Below are 20,862 nucleotides of genomic sequence, written 5' to 3' on the forward strand. Positions count from 1 at the left end.
ATGGCCCCAATCAATTTGAACTCTTCCCTCACGCTTGCTTGTGACATCTACACACCTCACTATTCTGGACTGTCATTTTTTTTTTTAAAGTACTCTCACCGCTCTCCATTCCAAACCTCTGCTTCAGCTGTTTTCCGGTTCAGTAACAGCACTCTTACCTCTGATTCACAAGGTCACGTTCCGCTCCAGAGATCTGAGACCTTGTGACCTTGTGAATCAGAGGTAAGAGTGCTGTTACTGAACCGGAATGCCAAACTGAAAGCCCACTTTCTTAGGCAAGTGTATGCAAAAGAAACAGTGGCCACATGCCACAGGAAGTTTACTTCTGAGAAATATTTGTGTCTCAAACAATGTCACTAAACAAAATGGATGCCTGGTTATTTTCACGATGCTGTTACTGGGAGCTTCCTTGGGCCAAATTGGCTGCTGTTTCTCACATTGCAACCCCTGAATTTGAAGGGGAAAAAAGGACACAAAGTGCTGGAGTAACTTAGTGAGTCAGACGGCATTTCTGGAGAACATGGATAAGTGACGTTTTGGGTGGGGGCATCTTGGGGATGGGGGGTGTTGGTGGGTGGAGGGCAGTGGGGGTGGGAGAGGGGTGGGGAAGGACGATGATGCAATTTGTGCAACTCATAATGTTATAAACCTCTACAAGGTCATCCCTCAGCTGCCTTCTCTCCAGAATGAAACCGCCCAGGCTGCCTAGTCTCTCCTTATAACTGAATCTCTCGAGTCCCAGCAACAATCTTGTGCATATCTTCTGCACACTCTAACTTAATTACATCATTCCATTGTTATGATGATCAGAGCTGCACACTGTATTCCAGGTGTCATCCACCAATGTCCTGTACAGCTGTAACTTGACCTCCCAACTTTGTGATAAGGGCCAGAGTGTCATACGTCTCCTTAGCGACCTATCTACCTATGGTGCCACTTTCAGGGAAGTGGATTTGTAACCCTGGTTTCTGAAACACTCCCTTGGACTCTGCCATTCACTGTGTGCATTCTGCATTGGTTCAACTTTTCAAAATACATCAATTCGCACTTGTCCAAGTTAAATTCCATCTGTCAATTCGTAGAGTACATTCCCAGTTGGCCGAGATTCTCAGAGATCTAGAGCCATTATATGAGGGGATGGCAACTGTCCTTTCAGTAGATGTTATAAAAAGCAAGCCTGAAGAAGGGTCTCGACCCGAAACGTCGCCCATTCCTTCTCTCCTGAGATGCTGCCTGACCTGCTGAGTTACTCCAGCATTTTGTGAATAAATACCTTCGATTTGTACCAGCATCTGCAGTTATTTTCTTATATTATAAAAAGCAAGGATCTGCGTTTGGCACCTTGAATTACCTGCTAAACCCTCCATCTAAGTTGCGACACTTGAAGCTTGAAGGAGCAGGGCGACAAGGAAGAAAACTTGGAAAGGACAAAACAAAACAGCTCAGTGAATATGTCCCAAACACTGACGCAACTTCTTACAAAGCCAGACTTGCTGTCCTACACTTGTTCAATGCTCCCATTTAAAAATTCCTCCCCCCCCCCCCCCCCCCCCCGGTTACATCCCTTCCTGGCCTTACTCCCTCCCTATTTCCATAACCACCAGCTCCTATTCTCCGGTCGATTTTCCCTCCCCATTAATGGCCATGCTTTCAGCTATCTACTTTATGCTCTGGAGTCTTCTCTCTGTCTCTTTCTTCACCACACTCCATTAAACCTCCACTACAAATATATTTGGTTCAATGATTGTGGTTTTTTTTGTGTGTTTATTTTGCTTTCTTTGAACGAACACACACAAAGAACATTGGGCTTTACTGTCTTTTTAACTGCAGAGGGTTGCAAATAAAGAAAGCTTTTACATTCCAGGAAGACTCTATGAACACTGCCATTGTTTAATAAAAATACTTTGAAAAGTTGGTCTTTTCAGCAAAGTAGAAGTCATCAATATTAAATGCGTTCCTTCCGCATGGAAACATTTGCTCCCTCTTTGAGTCTTAGTGCTGCTTCAGGAATTATCTGTGTCATCTGTCTTCATGCTGAGAGAGGTAGGAGAGATCAGAGTATCATAAAAATTAATGGCGCTGAAGAAGACTATTGGGCCATTCCCATTTCCCAGGTCTGGGTCATTCTGGGTCAACTCAAGGGCTACAAAAACTCAATCGCTTGTGGAGTTTTGCCTCCAGCACCCTTTCACGCAAACTTTCAGACTCCCACCGCACTTTGGATGAAATACATTTTCCTCAATTTCTAACTCATTTTTCCACCCAAACCACCTAAATGTATAGGAAAAAAAAACTGCAGTAGCTGGTTTAAATCGAATGTAGATACAAAATGCTGGAGTAACTCAGCGGGTCAGGCAGCATCTCGGGAGAGAAGGGATGGGTGACGTTTCGGGTCGAGACCCTTTTTCAGACCTAAATGTATGCCACCTATTATTAACATCTTGTGGAGTCACGTAACACACAAAATAGAATCTTTGGCCCACCAAGTCCATGCCAAGCATTAAGCACCTATTGAATTAATCTTTACACCAATCCCACTTTATTCTCCCCACATTCCCATCAATACCCCCAGATTCTAGGTTTGGGCTTATTATTGTTGCGTGTTCTGTGGAATAGTGAAAAGCTTTATTTTTGCTGCCATCGAATCAAATAAGATAAGACCATACGTAAATACGATTAAGCCCAACTCGAGCATGACAAGGGGAAGATACATCATGCAGGATATAGTTCTCAGCAGTGCTACACACCAGGTCCATTGACAAAGCTTAATGTCCGCTATGGGGTAGAGGTGAATCGAACAGCACCCTAGGTCATGGAAGGACCACACTGAAGTCTGACTGCAGAGGGGGAGAAGCTGTTCTTTAGTCTTTGGCGCCTGCTTTCGACTTTCGGTATCTTCTGCCCAATGGGAGGGGGAGAAGAAGGAATAACCAGGGTAGAGGCAAGTCATTGATTATGTTGGCTGCTTTCGTGAGGCAGCGTGAATTGGAGATAGAGTAAATGGTGGGGAGTTTGGTCTGTGTGATGGACCGGGAACATCCACAACTCTGCGTAATTTCTTCTGGTCTTGGGCAGAGGTGCTCCCAAACCATGCTGTGATGTAACCTAACATGCATCTGTAGAAGTTTGAAAGAATCAATGGAAACATGCCGATTTCCTTAGTCTTGCAAGGAAATAGAGACATTGGTGTGCTTTCTTGGCTTGTCACTTCAATGTCATTGGTTCACGATAGGTCGTTGGTAATATTAATGTCAAGAAACTTGAAGCTTTCAACCATTTCCACCCCAGCACCATTGATGCTGACTAGGACATCTACTCCAACACGCTTACTGAAGTTGACAACCAGCTCCTTTGCCTTGCTGACATTGAGAGAGACGTAGTTGTCCTGACACCATGTTAATCAGCTCTCCATCTCCTTCTAGTTCCTCTACCACTCACCGGTACACATGTGACAATCTGCTTTGGTTCAATTAATCACCCAATGTGCTTGGCTTCAGAATGTGGGAGGAGCTCAGCTGTCAATGTAATGGCTCCAACATTTTCACTCTGTTACAGACATTCCCTTTATTCCACCCATTGCCTTCCCCCATTTTCTCTGGTTCTCAGACTAACTTTTTTTTTGTAGATGTATGGAAGTGCAGATGCTGCTTTACAAGAAAAGACACAAAATGTTGGAGTAACAGTGGGTCAGGCAACATCGCTGGAGAAATAAATAGGTGTCATTTTGGATGGTCTGACCCAAAACACCACCTATCCGTTTCCTTTATCACTGATACTTCCTTGCATATCTTTCATTCATTTGTTCTATATCTCTCTACATCACTGTCTATATCTCTCGTTCCCTTTCCCCCGACTAGTTTGAAGAAATCTCGACCCAAAACGTCACGCATTCCTTCTCTCCAGAGATGCTGCCTGTCCCGCTGAATTACTCCAGCATTTTGTGCCTATCTTTTGTTTAAACCAGCATCTGCAGTTCCTTCCCACACACATCACCTATCCATGTTCCCCAGAGATGCTGCCTGACCCACTGAGTTACTCCAGCACTTTGTGTCTTTTTTTAGCTTTCTTCCCTTCTCACATCTTAACTCAAAATGTTCCACAGGTGTTGCCTGACCAGCTGAGCTTTTCCAGAACCTACCCGTCCTGTTGACGCCTGGCCGCACAATCAGATCAGTGAAAAGGACTAAAAGCAGAACAGAAGTGACAGGAAGAGGGATTTGGCAATTGATACAAATCAATAAGGACTTATTTCAAAGAAAGTGCTGTCATGAAGGAATAATTTCCATTCAAATAACATTTCTCAACTCTGTAGAATGGGCCAAGGTGTGGTCCAGCCAAGCATGTTTGAAGACTTCATTGAAACGTTAGGGAAATTCAGCAGCCAGGTTCCGCACACCACAGCAAAGAGGTCCTTCGGCAATTGTACAGGGCCCTAGTGAGACCGCACCTGGAATACTGTGTGCAGTTTTGGTCTCCAAATTTGAGGAAGGATATTCTTGCTATTGAGGGCGTGCAGCGTAGGTTTACTAGGTTAATTCCCAGAATGGCGGGACTATCATATGTTGAAAGACTGGAGCGACTAGGCTTGTATACACTGGAATTTAGAAGGATGAGAGGAGATCTTATCGAAACGTATAAGATTATTAAGGGGTTGGACACGTTAGAGGCAGGAAACATGTTCCCAATGTTGGGGGAGTCCAGAACAAGGGGCCACAGTTTAAGAATAAGGGTTGGCCATTTAGAACTGAGATGAGGAAAAACTTTTTCAGTCAGAGAGTTGTGAATCTGTGGAATTCTCTGCCTCAGAAGGCAGTGGAGGCCAATTCTCTGAATGCATTCAAGAGAGAGCTGGATAGAGCTCTTAAGGATAGCGGAGTCAGGGGGTATGGGGAGAAGGCAGGAACGGGGTACTGATTGAGAATGATCAGCCATGATCACATTGAATGGCGGTGCTGGCTCGAAGGGCCGAATGGCCTCCTCCTGCACCTATTGTCTATTGTCTATTGTCACAGTGTCCCTGAAATACACGACAAGTTTCATTCACACATTGTGTTAGTTGACGGATGAATGTTGGCCGGAAAGAAAATCTGTGGGATGTAGTCTGGGTTAAATTCCTTGAAGGGAACATTTGACCTTGTGTAGTGTGTCACGGCATTCATCTTCATGTGTTATTTCTGCATGTGGGACTGCTTAGAACACACCATAACTGTAGCAATGGCTTGGCTCCTTTGCAATGAATGTTCCAAGACAAGTGACCGTTGTCTATAATACTTCCAGCTGGAGTGTTCATGGAAGAACTGGTGCAAGATGACTTTTCTCTTTACCTTTTCTGGCAATGTTTTCCGAGTAATACCGAAGCAGATTAATGTATCTTCTTTGGAGAAAGCAGAAATTAGTCCTCTTTCCCTTGCTGAGGTTTAGAATTATTTTGCTGCATGGACAGACCAATTGCTCTTGGAATTAGCTGTGCTTACTAAGTTGAATAAGCCATAAGCCACATAAATCCAAATAGGTATTAGATTAGCAAAGGCTTATGAGAGCACATCATTTTCAGAATCTATTGCTTAAAGCCAACGACATTCAAAAATAGGTTTCTCAATTAATGAAAAGGTCAGAATCCTTCTGTCGCATGTAATGTTTTGAAAGTATTATTGAAATCGATGAGATTGATGCTTGTCAGTCGGATAAAGGATTAGATAGATCACAAGCCAGGTCGGAAGCCAGTTTAAGCCAGATAGCTCCTTCATCACTCTCAACATTTGTTTACAAGGATTTTTAAATTTCAAAAATAAGCTGCATTCAGAAAGAATATATGCAAGAGATAGAAAAAAGGAAATGGCTTTCTTTACGTTGAGAGTGTTATCCAGTCATAAGATCATAAGTTATAGGAGCAGAATTAAGCCATTCAGCCCATCATGTCTATTCCGCCATTTAATCATGGCTGATCTATCTCTCCCTCCGAACCCCATTATCCTGCCTTCTCCCCATAACTTTTGACACCCCATACCATTCCACATGCAGAGCACCATTGCCATTCATGAGACTTGGGGCAATACCAATATCAGATGTCTGAGAGGTGTTTACAGAGGGCTTAGTCACTCAGGGTGCAGCGGCAGATGGACCTTAGACTGCAGTCCTTCCCCACAAAGCTTTTGCGTTGTCTCCACCGAGCTTCAGTGCTTCCCTTAGCAACGTGCTGAATTTGCAGAGAATGGGTCTCTTGCCTGCCCGCTCTCCCAGCTCGGATAATGTTTGCAATATGAGGAAAGTGAGAGGTAACCAGCCCAACTTTAATGTAAACCAGCGAAAAATTGTTATTCTTACCCAAGACATTACGGGGATAGTGGTTTAAAGCAGTGAGACGTTTCACCACTTCATGTTTTTTTAAGTATGGGATTAAGTCATTTCGGGTTAAAACCATACCATGATATCATCGCTAAACATAAGTAATGTCTTCATCTGTTTTTGTCAAAGTAATTTCTATCCATTCTATGGTAGTATTATATAAAATAATTTTTTAATTAAATTATTGGAACAGATGAACAAGATTCTGGCAGTCTTCTATCCTACTGATAGTATTTAATACAACAACAAGTTGTCTTGAGTCCAGTTGTATCCATACATGTATTTTGTCAATGCAATCACATTTTCCTAAAGAGGCTTTGCAAAGACATTGTGATATTTTCTTACAAGCTGGGAGAAGCCTTTGTCCAAGAGTCTGCAAATACATTCAGTCTGAAGAAGGGTCTCGACCCGAAACGTCACCCATTCCTTCTCTCCCGAGATGCTGCCTGACCTGCTGAGTTACTCCAGCATTTTGTGAATAAACCCATTCCTTCTCTCCTGAGATGCTGAGTTACTCCAGCACTTTGTGAATAAATACCTTCGATTTGTACCAGCATCTGCAGTTATTTTCTTACACTACATTCAAATTGATCAGTAAGTATTAAAATACTGTGGCATCTTTGACAAAAAGACTGGGTCAATATTTACATTACCTAGTGGTCATCCCCAAGAACAGCACCATGCAAGTCAATTGCAGTGCAAAACTTCAGGGATTGTAACAGCCAGTCCTACTAATCAATCTGCTGGGTAGAGGTTCAATTGCCCTCTGACTCTGCATGTTGGTGCTGTGAGTTATTGCAAATGATCCGCCTTCCCTCACAGATATAGTTGGTTTGGAAATCATGCCGATCTATTCTGGGACAACGATACCATCAAAAGTGAGTACTACACTGCTGTAGAATTCTTCGGCAACTGGGCTAGGTATGGAATTGATATTTGTAGCCAATTGTCTAGCAGCCCAAGGAGAAAATACTTTCTCTGCTTTAGTGTTGTTCAAACCGCTAAAACAAAATAAATCAGATGCAGGTAGCTTTCTCCATGCATGTAATTTACAAGGTTAAGAGGTAATGAAAAATTTTTTTTAAGTTGCTCAATTCTACTTGCAATAAGTCTCAAATGGGTAAAGCAGCAAATTTTATGATGGCACTTTGACAATTTAATTGAATTTGTGAGAATTTATTATAATCTCACTCAGTAATACCTCAGGAACCTGGCATGTTCATGGGTGAGTTTTGTTGAACAATCAACCATCTCTCTCTACCTCCTTTTTACACACGTCCATAGGCCACCCCTCAGCCTCCTTTGCTCCAGAGAAAACAAGCCAGCCTGTGTAATCTGTCCCCATAACTAAAGTCCTCCAATCCAGAAAACATCCTGGTGATTCTCCTCCACACTCTCTGCAGCACAACCATATCCACTCTGTAGTGTAACATCCAAAACAACACACGATACACCTCGTGTAATCAAAGCAGTGTTGTGGTATATAATTGTCTCAACTCTCAACTTTTCAACGTCTCAACTTTTATATTTGATGCTCGTATGAAGGCAAGATGCTATATGCCTTCTTCAGCACCAAATCAACTTGAGTTAACATTTGAGGGATTATATGGATTTGAACCTCCAGGTTCACCAACATTCCTTGGTGTTCGACAGTTTACTGTGTATATGTCCTACCCCTATCTGACTTCCCAAAAGTGCAACAGCTTAATACTTGTCGCGATTAAATTTCACCTGCCAATGCTCCACCCAACTTTCCATCTGAGCGTAGGGCCGAAGATGCCCTTGTTGGGTTGCTCCTGGGCCTGGCCAAGCTGGCCATCCACGACTCACGGCGCCAGGCGGAAGAGGGCTCTGCCTGAGCCACCTGCCTACCCCTTTTCCGGGGTTACATCCGCGCCCGGGTGGTGTGGGAGAGGGACTACGCGCTGTCCACGGGCACCCTGGAGGATTTCCGGGACCGTTGGGCACCGCGGGGGATTGTATGTATCGTGGATGGGGATTGTAATATAATTGTGTAATAGTTTCAATTGGTATATTTGTTTATATAGTATTCTGGTGGTGGGTTCTGTTTTGGCTTTATTGTATTGTATATATTATTTTAATATTTGAATAAATATTTTTGATTAAAAAAAAACAAAAAAAACTTTCCATCTGATCTAAATCCAGTTGCAGCCTTGGGGGAACTCTCCTTACTGCAACATCATCAACGTTCATGTCATCGGCAGACTTACTAATTATACTAATCATACTTTTTACATTCATGTCCAAGCCATTGATATACATCACAAACAACATGGTTCCCAGCAGTCTCTCTGTTGTCAGATGGGATCAAGTCAAGTCAAGTCAATTTTATTTGTATAGCACATTTAAAAACAACCCACGTTGACCAAAGTGCTGTACATCTGATTAGGTACTAGGGAAAAAATGAAACATACAGTAGCACGCAAACATAACAGCACATACAAAACAGTTCACAGCGCCTCCTCAATGAGCCTCAAACGCTAGGGATGAGGACATATACAGCAAATGGTAGAGCACCTGGAGTACTGCGTGCAGTTTTGTTCTCCAAATTTGAGGAAGGACATTCTTGCTATTAAGGGAGTGCAGCGTAGGTTCACTAGGTTAATTCCCGGAATGGCGGGACTGTCGTATGTTGAAAGACTGGAGCGACTGGACTTGTATACACTGGAATTTAGGATGAGAGGAGATCTTATTGAAACATATAAGATTATTAAGGGATTGGACACGCTAGAAGCAGGAAACATGTTCCCAATGTTGGGGGAGTCCAGAACCCAGGGCGACAGTTTAAGAATAAGGGGTAGGCCATTTAGAACGGAGATATGGAAAAACTTTTTCACTCAGAGAGTTGTAAATCAGTGGAATTCTCTGCCTCAGAAGGCAGTGGAGGCCGATTCTCTGGATGCTTTCAAGAGAGAGTTAGATAGAACTCTTAATGATAGCAGAGTCAGGCGTTATGGGGAGAGGGCAGGAACGGGTTGCTGATTGTGATCAGCCATGATCACATTGAATGGTGGTGCTGGCTCGAAGGGCCAAATGGCCTACTCCTGCACCTATTGTCTATTGCCTATTGTCACTAAGGATTATTTGTGAACATGGAGACCTTGGGGATCAAATCCATATAATCCCTGAAATGGTAACACAAGTTGATTTGGTGCTGAAGAGGGGACCCGCCCTGAAACGTTACCTATTCCTTTTCTCCAGAGATGCTGCCTGACCCGCTGAGTTTCCTCAGCTTTGTGTGTGTACGTGGTGTACACCACTGGTCACAGACTTCCAATTAGAGAAAAGGATTCTACCACTTCTGGCTTCTGCCTCCAATCACCTTGGATCTCGTGTGCCTTAACTATCGGGACCAAGCTGCCACATGGGACTTCATCAAATGCCTTACTAAAGTCCATGTTGCCTTCATCGATCTTAGTAACAATCCTAGTTACCTGGGCAGTGCAGTACTGAGAACACTAATTGTCAGAGGGACTGCACCTCATAAAACCGAGCTTCTGGCTGTGGGATTAAATTTAAATAGTTGCTGAATTATTTTGAAAGTAGTTAGTTTAGTTTACTGTATTGTCACATGTACCGAGGTACAGTGAAAAGCTTTTTGCTGTGTGCGAACACGTCAGCAGAAAGTCTATACATGATTACAATCGAGGCGGCCACCGTGTACAGATACATGATCAAGGGAATAACGTTTAGTGCTAGATAAAGTCAAGTAAAGTCCGATTAAAGATAGTCTGAGGATCATCAATGAGGTAGATAGTAGCTTAGGACTGCTCTCTAGATGTTGGTAGGATGGTTCAATTGCCTGTTAACAGCTGGGAAGAAATTGTCTCTGAATCCGGAGGAATATGTTTTCACACTTCTGTACCTCTTGCCTGATGGGAGTGGGGAGAAGAGGGAGTGACCGGGGTGAGACACGTCCTTGATTATGCTGATGCCCTTTCCAAGGCAGCGTGAAGTGTAGATGTCAGTGGAAGTCAATGGAAGGGGAGATTGGTTTGTATGATGGTCTGGGGCTGTGACCACAATTCTCTGCAATTTCTTGCGGTCTTGGATGGAGCTATTCCCAAAAGGTGCTGTGAAGCATCCCGATAAAATGCTTTCTATGGTGCATCTGTGGGAGTTGATGAGAGTCGTTGGGGACATGCCAAACGTCCCACGTCTTCCAAGGAAGTGGAGGTGTGGTGCGGTTTCTTGGCAAGTTGCTGACTGGTGACATTTGCTCTGAGGAACTTGAAGCTTTCAACCACCTCCACTTCGGCGCATGTGTAAGGGCAGCGCTTTGCTTCCTAACGTCAATCACAATCCTTTGTCTTGCTGACATTCAGAAAAAGGATGTTTTCTTGACACCAAGTCACAAGGTTCTCAACCTCCTTCCTGTAGTCTCGCTGTTATTTGATATCCAGCTCGCCATGGAGGTTTGGGATTCAGGGTGCAGAATTCTGCCATGCAGTTTAAAAATTCTGATAGTACTTAAGCACTGCCAGATGAACATTAAATATCTCAGAGCACAATTTAAGGGCTGATCAAATTAATTTTCTCTGCCAAAACTACCAAAAATAAGTGAGGCTCATTTGTTATTTCAGTGTCGTCTAGTTAGATGTTGGTGTGTGATCAATGTTGAAGGGTTTAAGTCAATGCATGCCTGCTTTTTAATCTTGTTTTAAAATGCTTACATTCAATGACTCGTACTAGACTGTGATTGGAATACAAATGTATCCTGACAAGACCATAGATGGTAATTAAATGCCTGCCTCAATGTCCCTCGAACTCACAAAAGCAGATTTTGACTATGGATACCCATTAAAATAGTTTGCAGCTCGTTGAAATGTTCTGGCTATATCAGAGTTTGTGAAAAATAGGATACATGTTATGTGATTGGATTTAATTTGTTTCATTTAAGAATTATGGTTTAAAATCAGCAACAAATCAAAGCTTCTGCTTGTAGTCTTGACGGGTAGTATTTTGCACCGAAGTTCCTTCCTCTGTTTGTGACATTCTAGTTCTGCAGTGAAGGCACAAGAGACTGCAGATGCTGTAATCTGGAGCAAAAAATCTGATGGAGAAACTCAGCAGGTCGGGCAGCATCTCTGGAGGCAAGGATGGTCGACATTTTGGTTCTAAAACCCTGCACCAGCACTCAGTCCTGATGACCTGTCAGTATTTCTACCTGAAATACTGACCTTCCCTTTGCAACCACAGATGCTGCTTGACCTGCTGCATTCCTCCATCAGTTTAAAGGTGGACACAAAATGCTGGAATGGCAATGATGGTCCAATTCTATACTGCTATCATTGAGTCAGTCCTCACCGTCTCCATCATGGTCTGGTTTGGCTCAGCCACCAAGCACGACATCCGGAGGCTGCAACGGATCGTTCGCACAGCTGAGAAGGTTGTTGGCTGCAACCTTCCCCCCATTGCGCGGGGTGCGGCTCGGCTGCGGGGCCTAACATCCCCCGGTGCAGCTCGGCCGCTGGACTTTACATCCCGGTGCGGCTGGCCGCTGGACTTACTTCGCCCGGTGCAGCTCGGCTGCGGGGCTTAACACCGCCCGGTGCAACTCGGCTGCGGGACTTAACACCGTCCGGTGCAACTCGGCTGCGGGGCTTAACACCGTCCGGTGCAACTCGGCTGCGGGGCTTAACACCGTCCGGTGCAACTCGGCTGCGGGATTTAACACCGTCCGGTGCAACTCGGCTGCGGGATTTAACACCGTCCGGTGCAACTCGGCTGCGGGATTTAACACCGTCCGGTGCAACTCGGCTGCGGGATTTAACACCGTCCGGTGCGGCTCGGCTGCGGGACTTTTCACCGCTGGTGCGGCTCGGCTGCGGGACTTAGCTGCGCAAGGCTTGGTCGCGGGCCTTTCATCGCCCGGTTCGGCCGCGAGACGTTTCAGCGCCCGGTGCGGGGACTGTGCGGGTCAGTCGGGGACGAGCTGTCTGTCCGTGGGCGTGGGGAAGAGAGGGGAAGTTTTGTTGCCTCCATCACAGTGAGGGGGTGTTTGGAGTCACTGTGATGGACGTTTGTGTTGGGGTTATGTGTCTTGTGTTCTTTTTTTTTTCTATGACTGCTATGTAGTTTCGTTCGGTACTTCGGTACCGAACGACAAATAAAGCTCTGTTATATACTGTTATTGACGAACTGTACACTGTAAGGGCCAGGAAGCGAGCAGGCAAGATCATCCCTGACCCCTCTCACCCTGGTCACAAACTCTTCGAAGCACTTCCCTCTGGAAGGCATCTCCGGACTGTCAAAGCAGCCACAGCCAGACATAAAAACAGTTTTTTTCCACGAGTGATAGTTCTACTCAATAACCAAAGTCTGTAGTTTCTTTTTTGCCTTGGTTTATTTTCACCCTCATGTTTAGACCGTAATGTTGTATCCTTATTGTTTTGATGTGGTTATGCTTTATTCTTAATTGTTAACTGTATGTTTGTGTGGTCATTTGTGAGCGGAGCACCAAGGCACATTCCTTGTATGTGCACATACTTGGCCAATAAACATATTCATTCATTCATTCATTCATTCATAACTCAGCAGACCAGGCAGCATCTCTGGAGAGAAGGAAAGGGTGACGTTTCGGGTCGAGACCCTTCTTCAGACTGATCACATTGAATGGCGGCGCTGACTCGAAGGGCCGAAAGGCCTACTCCTGCACCTATTGTCTATTGACCCTGCACAAATAGTTTTTGCTTTAATTCTGTGGTGATATTGAATGACATGTTTGATGGTGATATGATCCAATGCATTTGAGGCAGATCCTGTTCTCAGGAGCCAACACCATTGTCAGACTTACCCACATTACTTTGCAGAAGGAGTAACCTGGTTGACTAACTACAGTGCAATTGTAGCTAGTACTTACTGGATTCACTGTGCAGCAACGATGTTGGGAATGTATGTTCAGAGCCTTAGTTGCAGTGATGATCAAGTGAGCTGCTTTGTCCTGATTATTGTGTTGTGCTTCGTGAGAATTGTTGGTGTTACACTCATCCAGGCAGGTATGGGGATCGACTGTTTTTGGCGAACGTTGCTGTACAGAAAGTTGTAATGTACAGATCCTGACGTCCAACTCTTCTGACATGTTTCTGCCCTAATTGACATCCAGGGCTCCAGGTCTAAAAGAGTGTCCTTCACCACTGCAGAGCACCATGATGTGGATGGGTGGTGCTACATGGGGTGAAATGGCTGTTAGAGAGAAAGCTCAGGGGAGATAACGTGTCCTGTATCCTCTTACTTCTCTGATTCTGGCCCGAACGTACCTGTGGAGAGTTGGACACTGGTGCTATGTCCTTTGACCAGGAATACCACGGGCTGAACCGGAGGTGGCTGGAAGTGGCATCAGAATTAACCTGGAATGAACTCCCTTCTCCGAAAAGATCTGCTGTGCAAAAAAAATTTGGTTGAAACAAATGTCGAGCCAGTTTATTTCAATATATTTACATTTCCGTGGCATTATGTTAAACAAAGCAGAGGCAGAATCCAGGGAAATAGATTTCCAGATTATTAGACAGTGCATCCACACACAGTTTCATGGCATCTTCTCCTTAATTCTCCGGACTCTTGGCCTGAGGTCAGCATCGTGGTGGGTCCATCACAATTCAGCAGAAACACAATCTCAGCCTGAAATATTTGTTAACCTTAAAACCCGAATGATCTTTGATCTATTGTTCTTTGTATTTTTAATTATGGAGTCACAAGCCACAACATCCACTGTGATCTTAAAATTCGTGCCCACTTGAAGAGTAAACTGTTATTAAACCTCCTGATTCTTAGCACATACTATAATCAACATTCCAACGCGCATTAAAATAATCCTTCTTGTAAACAGAATGTCTGGAAAAAGTCTAAACAACCTCTTCTGAAATCTCTCTCTCTGTTACAATAGGAAAATATTCAAGGGATAATAAGTGCTGATTAGTAGCTCACCCACATTGTGGTACGTTCCAACACCAGACTCCAGGCTATTCAGCAGCAGTAACGTCTTGTGTGTGTGTGTGCGATGGCCCTTTACATCACACAGCTAAAACAAACAGAGCGCAATGGAAAATATGAGCGGCTAATGTTTATATAAAGCAGAAAATTGCGACCGATTTCACTAAACAAGTAAATGCATGGGGATTGATGTCTGTGTGTGTGTGTGTGTGTGTGTGTGTGTGTGTGTGTGTGTGTGTGTGTGTGTGTGTGTGTGTGTGCGCGCGCATGTGTGTGTGTGTGTGTGTGTGTGTGTGTGTGCGCATGTGTGTGTGTGTGTGTGTGTGTGTGTGTCCTAGCTGTCTGACCCACTGAGGTAAGTTCTTTGATCTCTATCTGGCAAGCAACATTGCTACCGGAACAAAATAGGGAAGTTGTGTTTATATAATATCTTTCATTGCCCAAGGCCTTTCCAAAGTTCTTTGGAGCCAGTGAAGTACTTTTCAAGTGCATTGTTGTGATATAAGGAATGCCAGGGGGAGCACAGTACAGATTTGTTCCAATGAGTGCTAGGACTAAAAGGATACTGATTATGTTCCCTCACCACATGCGGCAGATTTAGATAAGAAATTATTTAGCATATTCCTCCTTTTCCTCCCACTCCCAGCATATGCCTGTGGGTGGCTCCAACATTCTGGACCTCTCAGATAATTCTTTTGATTTCTGTCCAATAATCAACATTGTAACATTTGGTTTAACATTTAAATCAGCATGGTAACATGATTATCCAGTACATCATGGCTGAATCCACAAACAGATTCAAAAGTTTGAAATACCACCACACTGGAGGGATATCTGTGCTACTACTTCCTCCCCCCCCCCCCCCCCCCCATTCAACTACAGTGACTTCAATAACCAACAGTTTGGTGCTTTGTCAGTGTGAAAATAACTATATTGCTCCTCATCAGGTCTTTTCTGTAAGGAAAAATAGTCATGGACCAGTCACTTCTGGGGATGTCTCTGTATAAAGACCATACTCGATAGAAATGCATTACAGACTAAGTTAATGATCAAGATGCTTGGATAAAGGAGATTAAAGGATTTAAAGGGATATTTCTCCTTCTGTTTCATGGTATGACAATACTGCAAGTTTCATTTGCTGTGAAGAATGGTTACCACTCTCCAGGTCTGAGCACTCTGATTCATGGCTGGCTTTTACGCTGAAACAAACTGATCAATCTCAAAATAACAAAGCAAAGGCCTGTTGGCGGCAACTATGCTCATTACCAAACCCGAGATCCCCATTACTAGTCTAGAACAAAGATTAGGGCTGGTAATAGCAAAATTGGTCAAAGAAAATGATATTGCCATTAAAATGTTTATTGATCTGATGCAATCAAAACTGTAATAGCAACATTTTTTAACTGTTTCAATCACTCTTCTCCAGATTTCTTGATTTCTTTTGTGACGTGGGCTTTCAGAGTTATCGGTGTTGGAGCACGGTTGATGCAGTGGAAACTCATCAATATCATTCTCAGCTGAATTCAACCTCTGGGGTCAATTACTTGATGTTTGCGTTTTTTGATTATATCGAAACCCCCTGGATTTTTTTTCCAAATTATTCAATCAAATAGAGAGACCTTGCTGTGTAGGAAAGAACTGCAGATGCTGGTTTAAATCGAAGGTAGACGCAAAATGCTGGGGTAACTCAGCGGGTCAGGCAACATCTCTGAAGAAGGGTCTCGACTCAAAACGTCACCCATTCCTTCTCTCCAGAGATGCTGCTTGTCCCGCTGAGTGTCTCCAGCATTTTGTGTCTACCGCGGAGAGACCTTTGCTTGCAGATGATCACCAGTCCTTCAGCGTAGAGGGTGAACACAGCATCCAAAACCCGATCAGAACATTCAATTGCAATACTTAGTTTAGTTTAGAGATAAAGCGTGGAAACAGGCCCTTTGGCCCACCCAGTCTACACTGAGCAGCAATCCCCATACATTAACGCGATCCTGCACATACTAGGGACAATTTTACATTTATACCAAGCCAATTAACCTACAAACCCGCACGCCTTTGGAATGCGGGAGGAAACCGAAAATCTCGGAGAAATCCCACGCGGTCACGGGGAGAACGTACAAACTCCGTACAGGAAACACCCATAGTCGGGATCGAACCTGGGTCTCTGGCGCTGTGAGGCAGCAACTTCACCGCTGCGCCACCGTACTCACACGGTGATTGGTGGTGTAGATGAGTAGCTTGGTCTGAGGTCTCTTTAAAGCAAGATGTTCATGTCAATGCGAGGAACGTCTTCAAAAGGGAGTTAAACCAGCAATAATCGGAAATTGCACACAAACACGTTAATACTTTCATTATTCGGATTCGTATTCGAGGACAAGAAAAAATTGTTTCAAACGTCTTTCAAAAGGGAGTTATTATGTTAGAAGCCGATATGCTTTAAATGCTGCACCTGTTACATAACAGTCCAAAGCCAGTAGAATATTCAAGGCTACCCACTTCTGGCTGCAGCTTCCTGAATTTTGCACTCAAGTCATGTCGGAAATTGGCGATTATAGTTGGAAACAGAAAAGCATCTGACAGTTCCCATTGATTTTGACTTGGAGTTGACTTTGCATCAGATCCTTTTTTTTTTACCATGTAAGTTCTGAACACTAAATTATAAAAAGGACCGACTAAGAAGATGTCAAAAGGAAGAAAAAAAGATAGAGTTAAAGGATTTAGTAAACACACCAAAGTCCCCAGCCGTGAGCTAGTAATGTGCGATCATGCTGTGTGACTTCAAGATGCACATATTGAAAACCTTCCATATTTGGTCCCAGATTTGTAAAAGGAAGTGGAACATTTTGAGTCATTTAATCTTCTCCACTGTATATAAATTTAAGATTACTATCAATAAATCATTGGAAGTCCATCGGAGGTCCATTCTGTCAGTCAAGTGCAGTGGAATGATACCCTTGCCAGCCCTAAAATGATCAAGCTTTATGTCTTTGAGGCAGGCATTATTACACTATAAAGGCACAGTACTGCCTTAACCAACCAGTGGGAATGTGGGAGCAGGGACATGTTGGAGAGCCATTGGAACTCCATGCTTCAGATTTTCTGCTTCCATTAAAACAAACAATTCTCTTTCAGAAGTGTTTCTTTGCCATTTTCTTTGATTGCTCTGACAATTTCCAGCACATTTAATGTGCACTGGAACAGAGTGGACCCGTTGAGCCTCCTGCATTGGTGTAGCGCCCTGCCCCCCCTGCCCCCCCCCACTCCATTGCCCCGCAACCCCTTTTTTCCCCCCCTCCTCCCTTCCCCCCCTCACCCACCATCCCCCTCAACTCCCCTTAAAATTGTTGTGCTACCGTGCACCGTTTTGGCTGTATTTTGGGAACAAACCATCTACAAACCCACATACAAATATATCCACATATAGACAAGATGAGAGTTTTAGTAACATACCAGACCAAGTGGACCCGTTGGGCCCAAACCTCTCCTGCATTGGTGCAGCAACCTCTATTCCCCCCTCCCCCCTCTCCCCGTTCCCCTCCCCCCGTTCCCCTCCCCCCACTCCATCCCCTCAATCCCCTTTATCCTCCCTCCACCCACTCCCTCCCCCCTTCTCCCTCCACCCCCTCCCTCCCTAGGAGATAGATTTAAACTTTAAAATGTGAATAACTTAAAAAACATAACACCGATTTCAATGAAACTTCTTCCATTAGCACCAAAGGGACGACGGTGAGTAAGGTGGGCCTAAAATTGTCGCGCTTTCGTGTACCGTTTTGGCTGTAGTTCAGGAACAAACAAACAAACAAGAGGTTTAGTGTATAGATATATAGATATCACAACCACCTTTTTAAGTGCCTCTCAATTTGTCAAGCCACCTCTAAAATTGTCAAGATTGTAAGTATCCTCCTTCTTGTGGATAAAAGTTAGTAGCATATTCTGTAAAAATGACTGTCTGAAGAAAGAATCTTGTTCATGATCTGCAGAAGGCTTCGAGAGAGGCTCCTCGTTCTTGGCATTATTTTCCAATGTTTCATTCATTTACAGTAAGTCCAGGGAACTTGGGATAGTTAACGGAGATAGTTAACGGAGATGTCTTGAGGACAGTCCTGTACCACAGTCAAGGAGGTGATGGACATCTGAAAGCATATGAAGGTAGATAAATCTATTGGGTTTGATCAGATATATCTGAGGACAATGAGGGAGTCTAGAGAGGAAATTGCAGGAGCTCTGGCTAAGATATATGATCATCATTAGACATGGGCGAGGTGCCGGAAGAGTGGAGGGTGGCTAATGTTGTGCCTTTATTTAAGAAGGGCTACAAGGAAAAGCCTGGGAACTATAAACCAGTATGCCTAACATCCGTGGTAAGCAAGTTACTGGAGAGGGTGCTGAGGGGTAAGATATATAAACATTTGGATAGATGGGGGATAATTAGGGATAGGCATCATAGCTTTGTACATGGGAGATTTTGTATTACGCATCTGATTGAGTTTTTTGAGGTTGATGCGAGCAAAGCTGTAGATGTTGTCTATATCGACTTCGCCAGGGTATTTGATGGTAGGATGCTCTGGAAGGTTAAATCGCATGGGATCCAAGGAGTGCTACCGACTGGGTAGAGAATTGGCTCACTGGAAGAAAGCAGAGGGTTACAGTGGAGGCTTGTTTTTCAGACTGGAGGCTTGTGACTAGGTGTGCCTCAGGAATCGGTGCTGGGCCCATTTAGTTTGTGTCTATATTAATGATTTGGATAAGTATGTACAAGGGATAATTGGTAAGTTTGTAGATGACACTAAAGTGGGAGGTATTGTACATAGGGAAGATGGTTATCAAACATTACATTAGGATCTTGAGCAGCTGGGAAAGTGGGCTGAGAAATGATTGATGACGTTTAATGCAGATAAGTGCAGGTAAGTGCATTTTGATAAGTCAAATCAGGGCAGGAGCTTCACAGTGAATGGCAGGGCAGAGGAATGGTGGGACAGAGGAATTTAGGAATGCACGTACATAGTTCCCTGAAAATGGCGTCACAGGTAGATAGGGTGGTCAGGAAGGCTTGTGGTACACTGAACTTCATCAGTCAAGGTCAGAGGTTTAAGGTGAGAGGGGAAAGATTTAATAGGAACCGAAGGGGCAATTTTTTCACACAGAGCATGGTGGTAATACGGAACAAGCTGCCAGAGGAGGTAAATGAGGCAGATACTATAACGACGTTTAAAAAACATTTGGCCAGGTACATGGATAGGAAAGGGTTAGAGGGTGTGGAGTCCGGGATGACGTCAGATTCAGCAGTAACCACACTGGCACTCGCGGTACAGTGAACTCACATGATATTTTATTTACAGTAACAAGAAAGTCCAGGGCCACATGGGGGCACTATGCTTCAACCTCGGGGCGCATGTTTTTTAGATTTAGATTTAGAGAGAGATACAGTGCAGAAACAGGCCCTTCGGCCCACCGGGTCCGCGCCGCCCAGTGATCCCCGCACATTAACACGATCCTACACCCACAAGGGACAATTTTTACATTTGCCCAGCCAACAAACCTGTACGTCTTTGGAGTGCAGTGGTGCTGGTGATCTGGGCCTTGTACTGGCCATTCCACCCTGGTCTCGGCGGAGGTGGCGTGGTGATCTCAGGCTTCTCCCTGCAGTCCACCCATGCCTTGAGAGGAGGCTCCTGCGGTCCCAGGCCTGTCCTGGTGGTTCAGCTTTGGGTTTGAAGAGGTGGTGCTGGCGGTCTCTTGCTTACCCTGGCGGCTCAGTCTTACCCATGTGTGTGGGTGCAGTCCCTCATTGTCTGTGCACCCAGCTGTTACCAGTGATGCCAGGGACTGGCCTATAGGCCAGAGATGGGGATCAGAGCAGCATCTGAATGGAGGGTGGGCTGTCACATGGGATATAGACCAATGTGGGTAGGTGGGACTAGCATACATGGGGCATCTTGGTCAGCATTGACAAGTTGGGCGGAAGGGCCTGTTTCTGTGTTGTATTACTCTAGGTTTTGGGCATGTCATCAGACCTTGCATGACCCCTTCTCTTCCATAAATGGAATGGTGAAATTTCTACTTACTCCTATCAAACATGGTGTACTGTACAAATGTGCTGCTTATTTAGTAATAAGTCTGAGTGGTTAAGTCTTTATTCGGGTCTATTTGAACTATGAGCAGCTCTGTATAGTTTTCTGTCCAGAACGTTGACCTGAACTAACTAATATATCTGGTACAGTTGCATAATTCACATCTGGAAGAAAGTGTTTTTTATTTAATCGGCTTCCATTTGAAGCCACTCGTGAAGTGAGATCAACCTCATTTATGTTGGTTTAAGAAAAACTAGACCAAGTTGTCCCGTTTAGCCCAAACCTCTCCTGCATTGGTGCAGCACCCTCTCCCCCATTCCCTCCCTCCCCCTCCCTCCTCCCCTCCCCCTCCCCCCCATTCCCTTATCCCTCCTCCCCCCGCCCTCCCTCCCCCCTCTCTCCCTAGGAGATAGATTTAAACTTTTAAATGTGAATGACTTAAAAAATATAACACCGTTTTCAATGAAACGTCTTCCATTAGCACCAAAGGGACGACGGT

At 44.4% G+C, this 20,862-nt stretch overlaps 1 long non-coding RNA gene across 3 annotated transcripts in view; it reads right to left on the reverse strand.

The window, feature by feature from the left end:
- LOC144609158 (uncharacterized) overlaps positions 1–20,862 on the reverse strand; it is a 70,618-nt gene that overhangs the window by 16,012 nt on the left and 33,744 nt on the right. Inside the window, exons 2-4 of one of the 3 annotated variants that reach the window (XR_013549291.1) lie at positions 14,293–14,386; positions 13,626–13,744; positions 1,986–2,034 (exon numbers count right to left, since the gene is read on the reverse strand). This is a non-coding gene — a long non-coding RNA (uncharacterized LOC144609158). Of the gene's footprint in view, positions 1–1,985; positions 2,035–12,867; positions 13,745–14,292; positions 14,387–16,448; positions 16,535–20,862 lie in introns of those variants that run through there. The other 2 variants (XR_013549292.1, XR_013549290.1) reach the window with 2 other exon arrangements.

Source organism: Rhinoraja longicauda, chromosome 33 (genome assembly GCF_053455715.1).
Source record: "Rhinoraja longicauda isolate Sanriku21f chromosome 33, sRhiLon1.1, whole genome shotgun sequence".
Taxonomy (NCBI): domain Eukaryota; kingdom Metazoa; phylum Chordata; class Chondrichthyes; order Rajiformes; family Arhynchobatidae; genus Rhinoraja; species Rhinoraja longicauda.